Genomic DNA, 23,123 nt, shown 5'->3' with positions numbered 1-23,123 from the left:
GGACTTTCTGGCACAGCTGCAGAATTCATTGGAGTGAGGTCCCAGCACAAGACCTGGGGGGAATGTGACCCTTCAGCTCCACTGGTTTTCAGCAGAGCTCCTGACTGTACACAATCCACACTGAAGACAGGGCAGGCAGCGGCAGAGCAATGGCAGAGCAACAGCTGTGTTTCCCCATGCAACAGAATTAACCTTAAAGGAGGGGGGGGGGGGAAGTAAGATTCATAGAAGCCTCATGGAATCATAGACTAATTTAGGTTGGAAAAGGTGAACTCTTACCCTAAGACTGTCAAATTCACCACTAAACCGTGTCCCTCAGCACCATATCTACATCTCTCTTAAACAGCTTCAGGAATGGTGACTCAACCACTTTCCTGGGCAGCCTGTTACAAGGCCTGACAACTCTTCTGATGAAGGAATTTTTTCCTAATATCCAGTGTAAACCTTCTCTAGTACAATGTGAAGCCATTTCCTCTCATCCTATCCCTTGTCACTTGGGAGAAGGAGCCAACATCCACCTCACTACAACCTCCTTTCAGGTAGTTGTAGCAAACAGTAAGGTCTCCCCTGAGCCTCCTTTCCTCCAGGCTAAACAACTCAAGTTCCCTCAGCCAATTATCATAAGATTTGTGCTCTAGACTCTTCACCAGCTTTGCTATCCTTCTTTGGATACACCCCAGCACCACAGATGTCTTTCCTGCAGTGAGGAGCCCAAAGCCGTACACAGTATTCAAGATGCAGCCTCACCAGTGTCAAATGCAGGCACATGATCACTTCCCTGCTCATGCTGACCACAGTATTCCTGGTGCAGGCCAGGATGCCATTGAGCTTCTTGGCCAGCTAGGCACATGGTGGCTCATACTTAACAACTATCAAGTAACGCCCTTAGGTGCTTTTTCCCTCAGGCAGCTTTCTAGCATGAGGCTCTGTGTCAGACATGGGTCTGGGCCCTTATTCTAGTTATTCCTATATAAATAATCTTAGAAGTCCTGCTCTTTGTGTAGACTGTCTTGCACATAGATGCAGAAGCATCTAATCTATTTCCTCAAGCAGATTTTCCAAGACTCTTCCTTTAGCCACCTCCTCATCCTCTTCAAGTTGACTGAAATCCCAGTTCTTGCAACATGGGCTGTTTCCAGGTGTCATCTGTGGCACTGAATTACAATCCATGTTTGAGTAAACGTTACTGGGACAGCAATGTGCCCTTGAGGCCCAGAGAGCCAATGGCATTCTGGGGTGCATCAAGAAAAAAGTGTCCAGCAGGTGTAGGGAAGTCCTCCTCCCCCTTTACTCTGCTTTGGTGAGACCACATCTGGAATATTATGTCAAAATTTGGGCTCCCCAGTTCAGGAGAGACAGGGATCTGCTGGAGAGAGTCTAGTGGAGAGCCATGAGGATGACTGGGGAATTGAGTCTCTCTCCTATGGAGAGAGATTGAGAGTCCTGGGGCTGTTCAGCCTGGAAAAGAGAAGACTGAGAGGAGATCTTGTCAGTGTGGACAAACATCTAAGGGGTTAGTGTCAAGTGGATAGGGCCAATCTCTTCCTGGTGGTCAGCAGCAATAAGCCAAAGAGCAACAGATACAATCTAAAACACAGAAGGTTTCCCCTCAACATGAGGAGAAACTTTTCTACAGGGAGGGTGGCAAAGCACTGGAACAGGCTGCACAGAGAGGTTGTGGAGTCTCCTTCTCTGGAGACTTTCAAAACCCACCTGAATGTATTCCTGTTGCAGACTACCCTAGTGGATCTTGCCTTGGCAGGGGGGTTGGGCTCAATGATCTCCCTTCAACCTCTCAGGTTCTGTGATTCTGTGAAAAGAACAGTGTTTTATTAAAATCAGTATATTTTGTCTGAGTCAAACTTGTTAAACCATCCAAACTTGGCATGGCCTGTTTGTGAAATACATGGCAGATCCCCTGCCTGAGAACAACTTAAATCATCAATATAGAAGTTAAAAAGCTCGTTTCAATTGGAAATTCCAGCTAAATTGTTCCCAGTTAGCACCAGAAAGGAATGCTTTAGACTAAGACAAACCAGATGCAGTCTGTTAGGTTCCCATTGTAGGAGCAGACTTTCCTTGCAGGGAGGTAGGTAGCTTTGTACAAAAGCCCCCCCTCCCTCCCCCCATCTTGTAAGCAGAGGTAAAGTGGGCTGCCACTACACCAGCAGTGTTGTTTCTTCCTGGGATACTTCCAAAGCAGGCAGGGCAGAGAAGGAATAAAACCAGCCTCCCAATCACCATCATCCAGGAGCAGATGAACCCATATGCTTCAGAGGCTGAAAGCCAATCTCCCTCTAACAAGTGGTTTGTTCCTTCACTAGGTGCAGGCTTTAGCAATATACCACGAACCACCACCTGGCCAGAACACCAGACACAGCTTTTTGATCGTACTGGTAGTAGAAAGTGACCTATAGCATACCTCTTGTGAAGACTACCCTGCAACCTCCCCAGTCACTGCAGGTTTTTTTCCTGCAGGACCTCCACACCAGCCCTCTTCATTGTCCCCAGACTGCCCGGCAATGTCCTTACAGTCTCTTTTGCAGAGCACAGGGGGTACTGGAGGAAACAGCTGCTATTAAAGCTGCCTTCCACTTGGACGAAGGACTGTGTAGAGCTGCTTCAGAAAGCAATGAGTAGAAGAAAAAGGAATTAAAAGATACTTTGCAGTCTCTTATCCTCTCTCCCCTATATTTGTCACAGTCTTGGAAAGGGGAGATGCCTGCATATGGCATCATTCCAGTTTGACTACTGATGAATTAGTTCCTTGTGTGCATGCTCCTCTATCTTAGAATGAGTGTGTTATGCCAGATCTGATCAGAGTCCTGCACCTGGGGAGGAATAATAACCTGCACCAGTACAGGCTGGGAGATGATCTGCTGGAGAGCAGCCGCATAGACAGGGACCTTGGAGTCCAAGTTTCCATGGGACAGCAATGTGGCCAAGAGGGCAATGGGATCCTGGGGTGCATTAATAAGACTGTGTCCAGCAGATTAAGGGAGATTCTCCTCCCCCTTTACTCTGCCCTGGTGAGACCTCATCTTGAGTACTATGTTCAGTTTTGGACTCACCCATTTTCGAGGGACAGGGATCTGCTCAAGAGAGTCCAACGGAGGGCTACAAGGATGATTAGGGGACTGGAGCACTGCCTGATGAGGAGAGGCTGAGGGGCCTGGGGCTTTTTAGTCTGGAGAAGACTGAGAGGGGATTTAATAAATGCTTAGAAATATCTGAGGGCTGGGGGTCAGGAGTTGGGGGACAGGCTCTGCTCACTTGCTCCATTTGATAGGACAAGAAGCAATGGATATAAGCTGCAGCACAGGAGCTTCCACCTCAACAAAAGGGGAAACTTCTTTACTGGAAGGGTCAAGGAGTGCTGGAACAGGCTCCCCAGAGAGGTTGTGGAGTCTCCTTCTCTGGAGGCTTTCAAGGCCTGTCTGAAGGTGTTCCTCTGTGACCTGAGCTACATTGTATTGTCCTGCTCTGGCATGGGCATTGAACTTGATGATCTCTGTGGGTCCCTTCCAACTCCTAATATCCTGTGATCCCTGTGATCTCCTTAGCCTAGGTCCTGCACTTTTGAAGTAAGTGGTTTTAAAGTCAGTGGTAAAAGCAATAATAGTAATTGCTTGTAAGAGGATAGGACAATGTGTGTCTAACTTGGTCTGAACTATTTGGCATAATGCACATACCTCTTACTAACTCCTTCTATGAATGTTGCCATGCTCATGTGGGCTTTAGCTAAGAGAAAATTTAGACAAACACTATCTGGTTTACTCTCATCTCAGATGGAAAAATAAATGAGGCTCCGGAAGCTGAGACCTTCATTTTATTCCTGTCTCTTATACAGTGTGACCATCCTGATTGTTAGGCTGTCACCCTGCATTGGAGCAAGTGCCTTCACTGACCCCTGTGCTCAGGACCAGTCCCTTTGGCCCCTGACACAGCCACCACCAGCAGGGATGCAGGAGGGATTAGTGCATGTCTCCAGCTAGGTTCATCAGACCAATAAATGCCATTGTCAACAGATTCTAAACCCAAGTCTTTTCTGCAGCCTCTGTGTCCAGCACACCAGTAGCTTATTGCTGAAAACTCTTTTTGTGTTCACCTACATAGATAAGCTGCCCTCTCCCTGCACCTGAAACAGTCACACTTGCAGGCACCAGGGCAAAACCTACATCAACAAATACAAAATACAAATCCTAACAAACATGCAATATACTTTTAATATACTTTGGGATGCATAGTGTTGGGAGATGTGATGTCCTGTCAACTCCCAAAGCCTTATTGAAAGAAAAGGTTCATTGAAAAATATGCTAGGATTGCCTTCTCCTGCTCCTTCACCCTATTGTTTTTGCAAAGGAAGTGATTCCAGAAGCTACAAAAATCTGTTGCTTTGTGAAATGGATTACTTCCCATCTTGTGGCATGAAAACTGGTTGACCTCACTGACAGCCAAAACACATTTACAGTAGTAGTGAGTGAGTGAACCCGAAATGTAGTCAGCAGAGCCTGGATTAGGTCACAGCTGGTGCAGGGAAGAGTGCCAGGGCCTAATCCATGGTGCTTTAGGCAAAGGAAAGTCCTGTTTTCAAGAACATTTAGGCAAATTCATGCTTTGTGAATGTATCCTTTAAAATGTAGGTTTAAAATAAAGCCGCAGCGCTGTAGGTCACATTTACAGGTTGCTCAGTAAGAGCTGGGGGTGAGCCTCATGCCCCTTTAGAGAAAGTAAGCTGCAGCTGACTCACAGCAAAGGCTGAGAGAACCCTGCTACTGACCATCAGCTCTAGTACTCCCTAAAAACAACACAGGGCTGGAAATAGTTTGGGATGTCCCAGCCTGCATCTGCACTCTGAGCCTACTGCACATCTCAGCTGCTGTTTGCAAGTGCTGCTGCTGTGCTACTCTAACAGGCTGTTGTCACTGTGCACTTTCATTTTGTTGCTTTAACACATGCTAGGTAGAAAAAGTCAGTTTTAGTGAGCACTGTGGAGTTATTTGAGGACAGGTAATAAAGCATACATTTGCCTTACAAGCAGGAAATTAGTTGTGCATATGCATGTATGCGAGTAAATTCTTCTGGTGCTGTCTTTGTCTGGTGCCGTTGCGAAGTTCGCATTTAGAGCAAATTTAGTCCCCCTCTACTCTGCCCTGCTGAGACCTCATCTGGAATATTACATTCAGTTTAGGGCTTTCCAGTTCAGGAGAGACAGGGGTCTACTCAAGAGTCCAGTGGAGGGCTATGAAGACAATTAAGGGGCTGGAGTACTGCCCTGTGAGGAGAGACTGAGGGACCTGAGGCTTTTTGGTCTGATGAGGAGCAGACTTAGAGGGGATATAATCAATGTTTATAAATATACAAGGGCTGGGGGTCAAGAGAGAGGGGACAAACTCTTCTCAGTTGAACCCTGTGATAGGACAAGGGGTAATAGATATAAACTACATCACAGGAAGTTCCACTTCAATGTGAGGAGGAACTTTGTAACCGTAAGGGCAACAGAGCACTGGAACAGGCTGCCCAGAGAGGTAGTGCATTCTCCTCCTCTACAGACTTCCAAGACCCGTCTGGATGCATTCCTGTGTGACCTGTGCTAGATGACAGTCCTGCTCTGGCAGGGGAGCTGGACTCAAAGATCTTTCAAGGTTCCTTCTAACCCCTAACATCCTGTGATCTTATGGTCCTGGTATGCATGCATGAGTTGTGCACTACTGTTACAGCAGAGGAGTGCCAGAAAAGCCTATCGTTGGATTCACTTGCATAATGCATCCTTAATACCATGAAGTTCTTCCCAGAGAGAGTGATTTCCCATTGGAATGGGCTGCCCGGGGAGGTGGTGGAGGCACCGTCCCTGGAGGTCTTCAAGAAAAGACTGGATGAGGCACTTGGTGCCATGGTCTAGTTGACTGGATAGGGCTGGGTACCAGGTTGGACTGGATGATCTTGGAGGTCTCTTCCAGCCTGGTTGATTTTATGATTCTATGAAAGAGCATGTATTCTTCTGAAGGCATATATTTGTCAAGATATGTTTAAAGGAATTGTACACATTCTAATATCTTTTAATATGTTTTAAGTGCTATGTAGTTTTGGAATACTTAGGGCTCCATAAACCCTGAAGCCTCTTTGAAGTAAAAAGTCATTTGGTTGAAAAATATCCCAGGATTTCTACCTCCATCTTTTACCTGTTCTTCAACCCCATTGTTTTTTGTGAAGGAAATGGTTTCAGAAGATACCAAAATGTGGAGGATGCTGAATTGTACATAAATTGTAGGGCAAGAGCAGAATAAACATCCCCCATTGCTGTTACTGCCAAAAGAATAGATATTTCTCTTCAGGCAGGGTGCAGGGGGAAGCAATTTATAGAGGTTATGCAAATATTTTCTCTTCTTTGCAGACATAGCTGTCTTTTCAGACCACATTTTGCAAGCCTGTCTATCAGAGAATCATTTCAGTTGGGAAAACCCTCTAAAAGAGTCCTACACCTGGGAAAGAACAACCCCAGGTATCAGTATAGGTTGAGGACTGATCTGTTGAAAGGCAGGAAAGAGGGAAAGGATTTGAGAGTCCTAGCTGATGGGAGGTTGACCATGAGCCAGCAATATGTTCTCCTGGACAGGAGGGCCAATGCCATTCTATGGTATTAGAAGGGGTGTGGTGAGTAGGTTGAGAGAGATTCTCCTGCCCCTCTACTCTCCCCTGGTGAGGGCACATCTGGAGTACCGTGTTCAGCTCTGGGATCCCCAGTTCAAGAGGGACATAGGACAGCTTGAGAGAGTCCAGCACAGAGCTACAAAGATGATTAAGGGAATGGAACATCTCTCTTATGAGAGACTGAGGGAGCTGGGGCTCTGCAGCTCGGAGAGGAGGAGACTGAGAGGTGACCTCATCAATGTTTATAACTATGTAAAGAGTGAGTGCCAGAAGTATGGAGCCAGGCTCTGCTGGGTGATGCCCAATGACAGGAAAAGGGGCAATGGGTGGAAACTGGATGAGCTTTTGAGGTCCCTTCCAGCCCCAACATTCTGTGATTCTATGATCATCAAGTCCAACCATTATCTAACTTGATCAAGTCTGGTGCTAATCCATGTTCCTTGACAACACATATCTGCATGTTTTAAACACCTCCAGGGATAGGGATTCAACCACCTCCTTGGGAAACCAATTCCAGTGCTTTCTTTCCATAAAGAAGTTTCATATACCACTCAATCTCAACCTCCCCATCTGAAACTTAAGCCATTTCCTCTTATCCTATCAGTTGTTACTAGGGTTATTGATTAGGTCATTAATCTCATCTTGAAATAAACTATCACTTAACTACCAAAATTTGTATGACAGTTTTATCATGGACCTCTGCTACCAAGAGTCTTCTTGTCTCCTGATATCTGGCTGACTGGAAGATAGATCATCTGGCATCCCAGTGATAAACCACAGTGGCCCACCATTTAATCAGTGACCTTGTTTTACAGTCCTTCCTAAGGTGGTGTAACCTGGTTCTTAGCTCTCTGCTTCTCTCTTGGCATTCTTTGTCACATGTTGGCCCATACAGGAATGGAAAAGTAAAGCACAGACCTTATCCTGTGGGTAGCATCTTTAATCAATTTGCAGAGCTGGAGAGGTCCCTTCCTGCAAGGTGGCATCTCTGATACCTGAGATCAGCCCAGGACATGGGCTGCTGATGCCCCAAGCTGTCCAGTTCACCAGCTTTCACCGGGCTCTTCGTTTTGCCCCCTGGAGAGAATCATGATGCTGAATACATTTTCTCAGTCATTCCCATTGCCAGCTCAGGGCAGAGAGCAACCCAAAACGAACAGCTATGCTGCAGATGTCTCTCCTGCTGCTTAGCAGCTCTTTTCTCTCTCTGCCTTTTCTACAGAATTGTATTTCCCAGCCCTTTTTCCCTTGAGACACCCAGCTGAGCTCCCCCTATAAGTGTTTAAATCCCCTGCTGTCAACTTGAGCCCTGCTGATTATGTGGGTCGGAGAGAGCCTGCAAAAACTCAGTGCTCTGAGAGTCTCTTTCTCTTTGCACCCACCCTTCCCTCCTTCCTGTTTCCCACTGCAATCTTGCCCCTTTTGTCTCTGTTTAAACCGAATCTGGCTTGTGAAGAGATGTGCCAGAGCACTCCATACAGGGTGTGCAAAGGTTTCTCTGAGGATTCATTGCACTGACTGCCTGCAATGCATCATCCCTCAGCTGAAAAAAATCCTCATGCCTTACCTTGCCTTCCTCCCATCTCCTGTCTTCCATCCTCTTCTCCTTCTTTCTTCTCTCTCTTATTTCTCTTTTTCCTCCCATCCCAAGGTGGTTGCTGCCCTCTGGGGCCGTGGGTGCGTGTGAAGCCCTGTGCACAGCTGTGGTCCTGACAGCCTTTCACACAGCATCCAACCACGTGTGAGAAGTTAGCTTACAGTGGCATCTACAGTATGTGGCCCAGATGTTCCTGCCATCTCCTGCCATTTCCCAAGCAATTTGTTCCATCACTGCTGATAAAGGTTATGGACTTAAGATAGGGGAGAAGTGAAATAATGGATGAGAGGTGAAACAAAAGCTAGCCCTGATCCTTGGTGAGCTCTTCTTACACTCCTGTATGCTCCTGTTTAAGAACTGGGGATGGGCAAAGGACAGATGTTGGTGGATGTTCTTCCTCTTGGAGAGGGAGCAGAGGAGGATTTCTCTAAGTGAAAGCTACCGCTTCTTTCCAAACCACCTCTCTAACTCTCCTTTGGCATCATATTTGCTGGGCAGCAGAATGGAGATCTTTGTGCTTCTCAGCTGTCTTCTGTTACGTGTAGGAAAATCTCAGCTGATATATATTTATAGGGGAAATCCCCCAAGATATCCTTTGCCAAATTACAGCATGTCTGAAGAGATTGCTACTTATTTTGTTTGTTTGTTTTCAATAAGGTTGCAATTTGGCTCAAGTGTAAGTGGAGAGGGTTAACAACAATATTGAAAAAGGCATGTCTCTCACACAGAAACCTTCCCTTCAAATGTCAAAGTAAGTACAGAGTCACAGAACTTTAGGAGTTGGAAGGGACCTCCAGAGATCAAGTTCAACCCCCCTGCCAAAGAAGGATTCCCTAGGGTAATTTGCACAGGAATGCATCCAGGTGGGTTTTTAAAATCTCTAGAGAAGGAGACTCTACAACCTCTTGGGGCAGCCTGTTCCAGAGCTCCATCACCCTCACTGTAAAGAAGTTTCTCCTCACATTAAGGTGAAACCTTCTGTGGTCCAGTTTGTAGCTGTTGCTCCTTTTCTTACTGCTGCTGACCACTGAGATTGGCCCCATCCGCTTGACATCCACCCCTCAGGTATTTATACACACTAAGTGAAGGAAGAGTCCTTCAAGAAAACCCTTGTAAGATTTAACAGAGGCAAAAGTAATGCATTTTCCTGTTAAAGAAAACAGAAAAGGATCAGTCTGTCTTGGTAGAAATTTCCAATCTAGACTCTTCCCGAAGCAACTATTCTATATGGAAAAAAAAAAACCCAAACAAAACCTCAGCCCAAACTGTTAAAGCTTGATCAAGTAGGTGACAGGTAAGCAAACCAGGTCTGGTATGGGAACGTCTCATGCAAGCTTAGCAATAGGTGTTGTTAACAGTGCCAGCTACAATGCACTCACACAGCGTTCAGCATCTCTCTCCGGGAAGGTTTTTTGTGACTGATCAAATATACTTCTCTGAAGAAGTTGCCTTCCATGCCCTGTGCTATCGCTGTGCAGGGCATAGAAATCTCCTCTGTCCTTGCTGCATTCAGCAAGTCAGGGCTAACAATGGGAACTGTGTTCGTCCCGAGGAGGCCGTGGCGCTGGCAGGGGAGCTGGGCTTGCTGCACAATGTCAGCCACGTTTTATGGGCTACATTTTTCAGAGCACTGCAGGCGGAAAGAGGGAGCATTATCTGCTAAATACTCCAGGGAGGGCCTTTATGGATTTCCCAAGGGGGGCTCAGAATCGCTGATCTGAACAGTTGCTAATGTTGCATTGTGCGCTTTGCTGTGCCTGATTTGCATGGCTGAAAGAGGGGGTAAGAAAATGGACTCTGTGTCAGAACCTGAGACAATGGACAACGGTAGGAAACAGCCTGAAGGTTGGAGGGGGGGGGAAAAAATCCCTCCATTTTGTCTTTGTCAGGATAGAGTTTGGCCTGGGGACTGTAGGATTATGTCTGAGGGTCAAGCCAAAAGGTTTCCACCTCTGTTCTTCTGGGTGACTGGATGAGGGAGAAGAAAAACTCATCTCAAGCTCACTAAATTTCTGGAATGTGTAAATGTGCTGAAAAATCTCTTGAGCAGGGTATTCTCCTCATTCTCCCACAAATTGGGTTGGAGCAGATGACCTTTAGAGGGTTTAAACTGGCAGAGGGGAGATTTAAATGGGATGGTAGGAAGAAGTTCTTCACAGTGAGGATGGTGAAACACTGGAATGTTTCATAACCCAGGGAGGCTGTGCATGCTCCCTCCTTGGGGGTGTCCAAGGCCAGGTTGGATGAAGCCTTGAGTGACCTGTTCTAGTGGGAGATGTCCCTGCCTATAGTGGGGGGGGGGGTGGAACTAGATGATCATTGAGGTCCCTTCCAATCTAAGCCATTCTATGATTCCATGATTCTATGTTCCTCATGCAACTCGGCACCCTGAGTTAAAATGATTGCTGAAGAAACATCACATCTCTTCCCCAGGGTTGTGTCAACTGTGCCTGGCAGAATGCATGAGTAGTTAAGAAGGTATTTTAGGAAGATTTCAAGTAGTGTGCAAGACCATTTGGTAGCCAGCATTGGAGCCCTTTGATATCATTTGGACTTCCTCCTCCTAAGTGTGTCCTCTCTCTGATTGATTATGAAGCTTTCCCTTCTCCTTTTTAAACTAACCCTGAGCAAATAGGTACAGAAGTTTTGGAAAGGCCTTGAGCACAGCCCTACGAGGAGAGGCTGAGGGAGCTGGGATTGGTTAGCCTGGAGAAGAGGAGGCTCAGGGGTGGCCTTATTGCTGTCTACAACTACCTGAGGGGTGGTTGTGGCCAGGAGAAGGTTGCTCTCTTCTCTCAGGTGGCCAGCACCAGAACAAGAGGACACAGCCTCAAGCTACGACAGGGGAGATTTAGGCTGGAGGTGAGGAGAAAGTTCTTCACTGAGAGAGTCATTGGCTACTGGAATGGGCTGCCTGGGGAGGTGGTGGAGTGGCCGTCCCTGGAGCTGTTCAAGGCAGGATTGGACGTGGCACTTGGTGCCATGGTCTAGCCTTGAGCTCTGCGGTAAAGGGTTGGACTTGATGATCTGTGAGGTCTCTTCCAATCCTAAAAATACTGTGATACTGTGAAAGTTCTGGAAACTAGGGAAGAATGTCTGCAGATGATGAGCCTCCTTGACAAGCAGAAAGCAGGAGTGTTGCCAGTGTTAGAAGTCCTGAACAGAAATCAGGACCAGGGTACAGGAAAGGTGGATCTCTTCTCATCTTGTCTGTGCTCCGTTTCCTTGCATGAAAAGAAGAAAACAATGCTATAAACCCAACTGCATTTAGCAGAGTGCTTCGAGACCATAAGGAAAACACAGTGAGTACAGGGAGGTTAAAAAAAAATTAACAGTAGGCTTTGCAAAGGCACTTGGGGATAATTAGGCAGAAAGGCCTCAACGGGATCTGGGAACCTGTCGTGTTTTCTGTACTCAAAAAATGGAAAAAATGAAACAGCTCTCAAACTGTACCAAAAAAAAAAAAAAAAAAAAGAAGAAAGAAAATAAAAATAATTCCAGGGACTATAATAAACTACTTATTATAAAGGTAGAAACAAGAAGATACTGAAAAAGCCAAGACTGAATGTAATAGAAATATATACATATATATACAGATAGAAAGATACATAAGCCACTGCATTACTCCATTGGTCCTAATTTTTATGTGTATTTTTAATCATCATTAATTGGTGAATTGGAAATCATGCTTAAAGCCCAAAGCAAATCACAACAAGAAGACCCCTGAGCAGGAGTTGTAGTGACTGACTTTTACAGCACTCATGGGTGAGCATTTCATAGTGTCCTACCATTAACTGGTGTGCAGTTGATTAGACTCAACCACACACACAATGAATCACAGAATCATTCAGTCTGGAAAAGACCTCTGAGATCATCAAGTCCAGCCTATAACCTAACACCACCACATCAGCTGAACCATGCCACCAAGTGCCACATCCAAACTTTTCTTCAACACCCCCAGGAATTGTGACCCCACCACCTCCCTGGGCAATCCACTCCAGTGCCTAATCAATCTTTCCATGAGTAAATGCTTCCTAACATCCAACCTAAGCCTCCCCTGGTGCAGCTTCAGATCATGCCTTCTTGTCCTGTCTCAGTCTGCCTGGCAGAAGAGCCTGACCCCTACTTGACTACAACTTCCTTTTAGGTAGTTGTAGAGAGTGCTAAGGCCCCCTCTAAGTCTCCTCTTCCCCAGGCTGACACACAGAGCTTTATTTGCTTTTTGATGAAGTTGAATTATCTTTTCCTGAAAGTGCTTTTGGACATTGACCAAAGCAAAATATTTGATTTTCTGGACATTTTAGGCAGGGTGGACATGGTCCAGGTGCCACAGTCTTACTGTGGCCTGAACATTGATCTTATGGAGCCAATCAACTTTTCTCCAGCATACATGGATCAATGAGGTGTTTGGTAGCAGAGGAGGTGCTGCTTGCTCCGCAGCCCTGCTGTGCTGCCAGAGTGATGCATGCAGCCTCATGCTAGGGCTTAGAGCCCGAGGTTGATTTCTGAGTCAACACAACCCAAAGGAGTCCCCAAACTGGATTCCATATCCTGGGAGCACGGAGATTCTAAAAGTCTGTAGGACACCTCCTTGTTTCACGATAGGCAGTTTGGAGCTTTGTAAAGAGCATCCAAACTTCATGTGGCTTCCCTCTACAGCAGACTTTGTGAGGTTTGCTCTTTGCTGATTTAAAGCTGACCACCTGCTGATGCTCTGCACCTCCTTCTGTAAAGAGGAATGAAAAGTACCATTTCACTTGAGTCTGCTTCCATGAAGGCAAAATAGGAATTGTTTCATCTTCAGCATTTCATTAAGTCTCATAAGAATTACATAAAACTCTCTCTTGCTTACTTTCCAAGCAAAAATCCTTTGCCTTTGTGTATTTGTACTTGCAATGGATGCAGCCCTAAAAATGATCTTGGATTTATTATTCATTATGTTTATAATGGCACAGATGCGTGCAGAACTGAGCAATAGGGAGCAGCAAATCATCCAAAACTCTTCTCATTCCTGCTCTTTCTCTAACATTTCCTACCTCACTGGGGATTTGGAGTTGTTACAAAGTCTCTGCATAAGAACTGGCAGACCAGAGAGACAAGAAGCAAAGACAGGTTTTGAGATGTCTGCTTAGGTCATTACAACCTTTGAGGGAAATGTTGGAATTAGAGATTTTAGAATTTAATTTACATTTGACTATTATATGGTCTGTAGATTGTACCAGAGCCTTAACTTTAGTTTGGTCTCTGGTCTTCTTTAACCAAAATAGTGAAGCAAACAGTTCCTCATTTTCCTCCAGACCATGAGCCAGCAGTGTGCCCAGGTGGCCAAGAAGGCCAATGGCATCCTGGCCTGTATCAGGAATAGTGTGACCAGCATGATAAGGGAGGTAATTCTGTCCCTGTACTCAGCACTGGTCAGGCCACACCTTAAGTACTGTGTCCAGTTCTGGGCCCCTCAATTTAAGAAAGATGTTGAAGTGCTTGAACGTGTACAGGGAAGGGCACTAAGACTGGTGAGGGGGCTGGAGCACAGCCCTACCAGGAGCAGACAAGGGAGCTGGGGTTGTTCAGTCTGGAAAAGAGGAGGCTCAGTGGAGACCTTACTGGTCTCTACAACTACCTGGAGGGAGCTGATAGCCAGGTGGGGTTGGTCTCTTCTCCCAGGCACCCAGTGACAGAACAAGAGGACAGAGTCTCAAGCTGTGCCAGGGCAGGTTTAGGCTAAATGTTAGGAAGAAGTTCTTCACAGAAAGAGTGATTGGCATTGGAATGGGCTGCCAGGGGAGGTGGTGGAGTCCCCATCCCTGGAGGTGTTTAAGAGGAAGCTGGATGGGGCACTTAGTGCCATGGTGTAGTTAATTAGAAGGGTTAGGTGATAGGTTGGACTGGATGATCCTGGAGGTCTTTTCCATCTTGGTTAATTCTGTGAATAAGACATGAAATACAGCTTCAGGTTTATTCAATTTTCTAGTGCAATATTCCATGTTGCCACCATGCTTATTAACAATTTGCTTACAATTTTCACTACCCTCACAAATTCTGAATTGTGAAAAAGCACCACATTGAGCCAAGCACTAAACCAAAAATTCCAGATATGTTTAAAGCTTTCCTCCTTTCTGGGAGCAGAGAACATGGCTTGGCTGTGGAGCGGGAGATATTTCATTTCAGCGATTCTTAAATGGAGAAACACCCAACTGACTCAGTAGCAGAAGTGTGAAATCATTTACACAGAGAACAGCCAATAGAGGCCATAATGCCACTGCTCCTGGAGTGTCCATGCCTGAAAACAAGCCCAGCTCCTCATTTATAATCATTTTCTACCCTCTCAATAGGCAAACAACGCATTTGTCAAAATCTTATGCTGACGCTTTCAGATTTAGTTCATTAGCTCTCATTGTGGCGGTGGGGATGGATCACCTTGAACCAACACCAAACTGCCTCCTCGTTTTCTGTTAATTGTGTGTCAGCAGTTACAGGGGAAGGGCATCTTCTCCTCTCAATTACATAGTTCCAGACCTTATTGACAATTCCAGGCACCATAAGTAAATGCTCTATCCCGACTCTCATTTATGTGTTTGTACTGAAATCCACTGGGTTTGTTTGGTTTAAAGACAGTTCCTGCTTCCCTTTCTAAACTCTTTGCTTTGCCTTAATGCTGGAAAAGTCTGGGAGCGTGTGCTTTATGGGCTGCTTTACACCAGACACAACCAATGCACTCATCCCTGGAGGAGGAGTATCCAGAATTTCTTGGCTAGTCTCCTCTCTCATGAAGGGTTTTCTGTTGTCCCAGAATTTGTCCACCCTGGGGATTCAGTGCTGAGTTTAGCTGCAAAACTCCAACATAGGTACAATTTCACTCATTTCCAGTAACATGCTGTCAGCTTTGGTAGTGGGGAGGACAGATCTGTGCTGACACAAACACCAGTGTGTGTCAGCCTTGGAAGAGGTTATGTGCTATTAACCCTAAAGAAGGAGTGATCATAGAATCCTAGAATCAATCACGATTGGAAGGGACCACAAGGATTATCTACTTCCAGCCCCTCTGCCATGGGCAGGGACACTTCACACTAGATATGCCTGTCTAAAGCCACATCCAGCCTGGCCTTAAACACCTCCAGGGATGGGGCTTCCACCACCTCCCTTGGCAACCTGTTCCAGAGTCTCACCACTCTCATGATGAAGAACTTCCTAACATCCAGTCTGAATCTACCCATTTCTAGTTTTGTTCCATCCTCCCTAGTCCCCTGACACCCTAAGAGGTCCCTCCCCAGCTTTCTTCTAGACCCCCTTAAGATACTGAAAGGCCACAGTAAGGTCACCTCAGAGCCTTCTCCTTACCAAACTGAACAGCCTCCAACTCCCTCAGTCTCTCCTCATAGCAGAGTAGCTCCATCCCTCTGATCATCCTTGTGGCCCTTCTCTGGACACATTCCAGCACATCCATATCCCTCTTGTAATAGAGGCTCCAGAACTGGACACAGTACTCCAGGAGGGCTCTCATCAGTATGGAGTAGAGGGGGAGGATCACATCCCTCAACCTGATGGTCACACTTCTCTTGATGTGCTGTTAACAGTGATATGCTATTAACAAACCCTAAAAGAGGAGTGTTTAAATGAAGAGATGAGTGGAGAACTTGATAGTGGCAATCACTAACAAGAAAAAAGCAGCCTGTACTTTACTGTCTTTCTTTTTTCACCCAGCTGCTGACAAACTCCTAACCCTCTGTACTGTGCTCATCCTTTCCTTGGCTTGGATTCTCTAATTAAGCTGGTACAATACATCCATTGTGCTATCTTCCATCATGGTTGGAACATCGGGTGGTAAGTTTGTGAGTTCCCACTGTTGTGCAGAGAAGGGCTGCGGACAGGGTCACCTCTTAGAGGGGCTACTATTGAAAACAAATGTGAAGGCTAAGGCTACAGGCAAACCCCAGTTTATTTTGCTAAAAAGAAAAAAGAGGCAGCACTCTGGTGATAGATAGTGTGAGGTCTCTGAAGCTAAAGTGTTTAGCAAGGTCTGTTAAAAAAAAAAAATCACTTAGCATATCAACTACAATATTTCTAATACACGCGCTGCTAAAGGCAGTGTTAGCTCTTGTGACGTGTTGCTGTAACAAAGAGCTGTCTGATGATGCATTGTCTCTTCTGCACGCTCAGTAGGGAGGATGGATTGTTTGTCAGGGAAATATCTATCTGGAGGTCTTAAGTCTGACTGAGGGAACCCTCTAGTGAGCACATGCAGCAATCCTCCTCTCTGATCACAAACAATCTTCAAGGGAAAGGCTTTACAAACACATTGGAAGCAAGGCATTTAGCAAAACCAAGATTCTGACATTTTAAGACAGAGGAGACTGTCTTAGGTACATCACAGAATATCAGAGGCTGGAAGGGAGCTCGAAATCATAGAATGGTTTAGATTGGAAGGAACCTCAAAGATTCACTTCCAACCCCCAGCCATAGGCAGGGACATTTCCCACTAGAACAAATTGCTCAAGTCCTCATCCAACCTGGCCTTGAACACCTCCAGGGAGGGAGCATCCACAACCTCCCTGGACAACCTGTTCCAGTGTCTCACCACCCTCACAGTAAAGAACCCTTTCCTAACATCTAGTTGGAATTTTCCCTCTGCCAGTTTAAACCCATTACCCATCGTCCTGTCATTACAAGACCTTGTAAATAGTCTGTCCCCAGCCTTCCTGTAGACCCCCTTCAGATACTGAAAGATCATCCAGTCCAACCTCCCTGCCAGAGCAGGATCACCTAGAGCAGATCACACAGAAACACATCCAGGCAGGTCCTGAATGTCTCCAGAGAGAGAGACTATACAATGCCCTTGGGCAGCCTGTTCCAGTGTTCTGTCACCCTCACAGGGAAAAAAAGTCCTCTTCATGTTTGCATGAAACTTCCTCTGTCTCAACTTCCACCCACTGCCCCCTGTCATGTTATTGGGCATCACCCAGCAGAACCTGGCTCCATCCTCCTGGCACTCACCCTTTACATATTTATAAACATTAATGAGGTCATCCTCATTAATTAATACTTACCAAAGACATAACTGCTGCTGTTTCACCTGCTGACATGTTCAATCCATGCTCCACTCTTGTGAGAGGTTTAGAAGACAAATATGAAAGTGTAAATAGGTATACTTTGGCCTTAAAAAAATATGATAGCCAATCCAGCAAGCCTGTACACCCAATTGTCCTGCAGAAGGCATTTTGTCATATATTTACCTGTTAAAGATCCATGACTCGTGTTTGTAAGAAGTGTATTTTCTTCTCTGCAGCAGAAGTTTCCACTTAAGATCGTTCAGTGATACTCTGGTCACCTTCCAAGGTGACCACAGCTAATTTGGAAACCAGCAACATACATGAGGAGTTGGAGCAATGCCTTTCACCATGCTTGGCCTTGTATTGGTAAATAATGAAATTCTAGATGACTTCTATGTCCAAACTTTGTCATACTCTTGGAGTAATGGAAATTCTAACAAGATGAGGAAATAGTTTGTATTATCATTAAGTGGGTCACACCTTGTAGCCACAGAGTGCAACCAGCACCACCATTCCTGACATGCAGCTGAAGGAAGCCAATTGTGGAGCAGAATCACAGAATTAATCAGGTTGGAAAAGACCTTCAAGATCATCGAGCCCAACCTATCACCTAACACTTTCTGATTAACTAAACCATGGCACTAAGTGCCTCATCCAGCCTCCTCTTAAAAACCTCCAGGGATAGTGACTCCACCACCTCCCTGGGCAGCCCATTCCAATGCCAATCACTCTTTCTGTGAAGAACTTCTTCCTAACATCCAGCCTAAACCTGCCCTGGCACAGCTTGAGACTGTGTCCTCTTGTTGTCTCCCTGGTTGCCTGGCAGAAGACAACCAGTTGGTGGAAACAACAGGAATTCAGCCGCCCCTAGATGTGTTTAATGGCTGTTTGGATGTGGTGCTCAAGGATACGGTTTGAGGTGAATCTTGTAGAGTAGGGTTATAGGTTGGACTTGGTGATCCTGAAGGTCTTTTCCAACCTGGATGTTTGTGTGATCTTGTGAACTGATGTTAGGATGACCATCAAACCTAGTCCTACCTAACCGGGGGGCCACCAGGCCCCCCGGCCTTTGAAACCCTTCACCATTCACCCAGTGTGCACCATGGGGCACTCACCAGCAATGCCTGGAGGAGGATCCCTCTGCCCCGTTGGGCACAGCTTGAGGCTGCTGCCTTTCCTGGGGCTGATTATAAAGGGCAGTGAGCAGGGAGAGAAAAGTGGTCACACCTGGGGTGGGAGGAGACTCCAACAGAGCCCAGGTGTTCTGGGTTTGGAGGTAAAGAGGGAAAATGCAGTGTGGGGTGGGAAAGGGATAGAGATGGTAGAAAAGGGGAGGTGGTGCTGAAGTGAGGGAGATGGATAGGAAAGTGATGGAGATGGAAAGGAGGAAGATGTGGGAAAATAGGAGATGGAAAAGAAAGGAGGGAGATGGGGAAGAAGTGGGATTCAAAAAAACAGTTAAAACTGGACTGTAAAAAGGTGGTTCTGATCTGGCAGTGGGCTTCGATGAGATGATCTTTTTAGGTCCCTTCCAACCCATAAAGTTCTGTGGTTCTACTGTGATTCTTCTCTGTGGCCCAGAGCAACACACTTTAGAGCTGCTCACTACCTAAGCCCACCACAAGTCCTCACAAGGACTCTGTCTAATGGAGCGATGGCACTGAGAAGGACCTGGGGGTGCTGATTGACAGCCAACTGAGCATGAGCCATCAGTGTGCCCAGGTAGCCAAGTAGGCCAATGGCATCCTGGCCTGTATCAGTACTGTGAGTACTGATGTCCAGTTCTGAGTGCCTCAGTTTAAGAAAGATGTTGAGGTGCTTGAATGTGTCCAGAGAAGGGCACCAAGGCTGGGGAGGGACTGGAGCACCGCTCTGTGAGGAGAGGCTGAGGGGAGCTGGAGGTGTGTAGCCTGCAGAAGAGGAGGCTCAGGGCAGGTCTCATTGCTGTCTACAACTACCTGAAGTGTAGAAGGTCTTCACAGCAAGAGTCATTGGCACTGGAATGGGCTGCCCGGGGAGGTGGTGGAGTCACCAACCCTGGAGGCATTTAAAAGGAGACTGAATGAGGCACTTAGCATCATGGTTTAGTTAATCAGAAGGTGTTAGGTGGTAGGTTGGACTCGATGATCTTGAATGTCTTTTCCAACCTGGTTAATTCTGTAATTCTGTGATTTTGTGGCTTCTGAACAAAACAGGGGAAACACTTCAGTTTCCCTTCCTTCTAAACTGGTTGCAGAGAGGAAGCAAAAACTTTTCACCTTCTTACACTGGATTTAAGGTTATCAAATTTTCACAGTATCACATAAATTTTGTGTATTTCAGAAAGGAAGAAAGCACTTAGCAATAGTCAGCCTCGAAGAGCTTATTGAGCTAATCTCCTCTGCTCTTCACTGATTTAGTTGCCATTGCAAATAGGACATACACATTAGCAAATTATCTGACTTTTTGTTCAGAAATTATTAGTGGCAAAAATGAAGCAGAAGCTTTGATGAGCTTTCCCAAAACTGACTCTTTAAAAATGTATGCCTGGCTTTACTATGAAATCATCTAACCATGAGTCTTATCTTCTCTTGCAGCTATATCCCACTTGGCCTAGCAGTCTGAAGCTCATCTGCATGACCAGCAAGGAAGAGGAACTCTTAAAACTTTAGTCACAGGTTTTAATACCTTAAAATAAACTGAGATCACCCTGGACATGAGCTGTTTTTTTTTTTTTTTCATTTGTAAAACCAATCACTGAATTCCTACAGTTATCCAAACAACAGCCCATTACACAGTGAGCACTCAATGGTCCTTATAAGAGCTAGACAAAAGGCTGATCTTTTCTACTGCTTGTAAGAATTTATCATCACTGTCATCCTTAAATTTACTCTTCTATTGGAATTTCCTCCTTGTTTGACAACTGCTTTTTCCTTCCATCTATCACAATTTAGGGTGACTAATCAGGTTAGTCACAAACCCTTCAGAAATGTACCCTCCAGGGCACCTTTTATTTTAGCTTGGAGAGGAAAAGTATTTCAATTTGTAACATTCAACAGCAGGCTCTGCACAGTAGCCATGCAGGTTTCTCTCTAGTTTGGATTTGCATATGCAAATTATCCACGTGTCAGTTGAGCTCTCCCTTTATACATATGGATGACGTTTAAGGAAAGGAGAATGATCTGGAGATTGGAGGAGGAGAATACAGTTTAGGAGACCTGTCTCTGCTCTGTGACAACATCATTGCATGACCTGCAGCACTGTAGCGTGGATGACATTAATAGTCACTAATTAATTGGTCTGTAAGGCAGATGAAACAATTATTGTGAAGTTTCCTGGGAAGTACAGACCATTTCAGAACTACTGTTCATTGCAGGGAAGCAATGAAACTGCAAAGAGCAACACTCATTTCACTTCTGAGACAACAGAAAGGTTGAGGTTGCAGCTCAACATGAGCCATCAGCGTGCATGTGCAGCCCAGACAGCAACTGTGTGCTGGGCTGCATCAAGAGAAGTGTGGCCAGCAGGGCAAGGGAGGTCATTCTCCTCCTTTACTCTGCTCTCCTGAGACTCCACACAGAGTACTGCATACAGTTCTAGAGCCCCCATCACAAGAAGGACATTGAACTGTTGGAGGGAGTCCAGAGGAGGCCACAAAGATAATCAGAGGGCTGGAGCCCCTCTGCTATGAGGACAGGCTATGAAAGCTGGAGCTTTTCAGCCTGGAGAAGAGAAGGCTTCCAGGTGACCGTGTAGTGGCCTTCCAGTATCTGAAGTGGCCTACAGTAGGGCTAGGAAAGGACTATTTAGAAGGTCTTGTAATGACAGGATGAGTGGTAATGGGTTTAAACTGGAAGAGGGGAGATTCAAACCACACGTTTTTTACAGTGAGGGTAGTGAAACACTGGCACAGGTTGCTCAGGGAGGTTGTGGATGCTCCCTCCCTGGAGGTGTGCAAGGCCAGGTTGGATGAGGCCTTGAGCAACCTATTCTAGTGGGAGATGTCCCTGTCTATGGTGAGGGGTTGGAAGTGGATGATCTTTGAGGTCCCTTCCAACCTACACCATTCTGGGATTCTATATTACTGGGGAATCTGGGGATCACTGAATCGTAGGGAAGCAAATGGGCAGGAACCCCTGACCCAGTGCCCGACAAACGTTTTGTTTAATCTGTGAATTCCTAAAGTGCAGATCACAGACTTCTTACATTTCTTGTGGAGCACGTTTTGCAAGGAGGTGTCTCAGGCAGATCTGAACAGTAGAAATCCCATTAGCACTAGGCTAAACCAGTGGTAAGTGAAGCCCTGTGAGAAGCAAGGCTAGGAGTTCAAAAAGTGGAAAAGGCTGCAAGTTACTTGTGTCACCTGAGCTTAAGGTCCACCAGTGATTGAAAATTTTGCAGACTCCTGAGATAATGCATTCCTGGTATTCACTCTTCTAAGAGGTAAAATACTTTTCCTAATGCCTAACCTTCACTTGAAGCTCATTATTTCTTGTCCTGCCCTTGGTAGCTGTGAGGAATAGCATGTTCCCTTTCTCTTTGCAGATCTCTTTTACATATAAGAAAAACCAAGTACCAAGAAATTGCTCTACAAATACATTCATCATAAGATGAAAAGAGAAAGGTAGCACTAGATGATACCAAGGGTGCAAAGTGTTTAAAGCTATTTCTTTTATCAGTGTTAGTTTAAAAGATCATTTGAGAGCAGGAGGCTAACAGGACTGGAAATTGAATCGAAAAAGAATAGGAGTTCAGTTTGGAGGAAGGAAAGAAGTGAGGAAATTAGATAAGCTTCGTGTTTTATAATTGGCTGAACCTGATGAACTTCATCCTACAGTATTTTGAAAGTGGACTGAAAGTGTCTTGGACACCTTGGTTAACTTTGAGAAGCCAGGAAAAGCTAAGCAAGATACCAGAAAACTGGAAAAGGACAAGTATGGTGCCTGCCTTCATGCAGAGAAAGGGAAAACAGAAGAATATGGCAGTTATAGACCAGCTCATCTATAATCTCATCTCCAAAGAGTATCAAGCAGTTTAGGTGTTTGTTAAACACCTGGGAAAAGGAAAGGCCTGACAGATACTGAGTGTTTGTCAAGCAAAGTATCAAGTCATCCACTTTTCTTTAGCACACGAGTGGCTGTGAATAGAAACAAGAATGATTTTGTTTAGGAATTGACTATAACTGTTAAGATGATAGGCCTTAAACTGAAGAAAAAGGGATTCAGAATAAACTGACTCTGTTTTAGTAGTGACACTCATAGAGCAGTAAGCAGGGCTGCCTCTGGAGCTTGTAGGCTGTACGCTGGAGAAGATCTCTATGAAGAGGTCAAAGGAATATCTATCAGAGTGATTTAGATATTGCTGAGCCTCCTTCTCTGGAGACTTCCAAGCCCCGTCTGGATGTGTTCCTGTGCAGCCTGCACTAGTTTATATGGTAGTGCTCTGGCAGGGGGGTTGGACTCAATGATATCCAGAAGTCCCTTCCAACTCCTAAAATCCTGTAACCCTGTGTGAATGGATTGGATGACCTCCAAAGATTCCCTTTACCCTTATTTTTCTGTGATTGTCTTCCTTAAAGCTCTATTTTTGAATGCACCTCATTCTTACTGCCTCTCCTCATCTCCTGTTCCCCAAGCCTCTGCTCTCTCCTAAATGCTTTACAACTGGTACACTTCATTCTTGCAGTGTGATATTAAGAGTTGTGGGGCAGATGCTTTCAAATCCCTGGAATGTGCCAGAACAAGGGGAAGGGATGTAGGATTTTCTGCACAGCAGAAGACCCAACTCATCTTTAGATCTTTAGACCAAAACTTACCACAACCCAACAATTAATAGAAGTGATTTTTTTT

The 23,123-nt window shown here is 45.5% G+C and overlaps 1 long non-coding RNA gene across 1 annotated transcript; it reads right to left on the bottom strand.

Annotated features, from left to right (window-relative positions):
• Window positions 1–12,458: 12,458 nt before the first annotated feature.
• LOC135176449 (uncharacterized) lies at window positions 12,459–18,450 on the bottom strand. Its single transcript, XR_010302654.1, has 4 exons — window positions 18,411–18,450; window positions 17,479–17,728; window positions 17,293–17,347; window positions 12,459–12,974 (listed from the first exon to the last, which is right to left on the bottom strand). It is a non-coding gene; the product is annotated as an uncharacterized LOC135176449 (long non-coding RNA).
• Window positions 18,451–23,123: the final 4,673 nt, after the last annotated feature.

This window comes from Pogoniulus pusillus, chromosome 6 (genome assembly GCF_015220805.1).
Source record: "Pogoniulus pusillus isolate bPogPus1 chromosome 6, bPogPus1.pri, whole genome shotgun sequence".
In the NCBI taxonomy this organism is placed as follows: domain Eukaryota; kingdom Metazoa; phylum Chordata; class Aves; order Piciformes; family Lybiidae; genus Pogoniulus; species Pogoniulus pusillus.
This window is presented reverse-complemented; position numbering and strand designations above follow the sequence as displayed.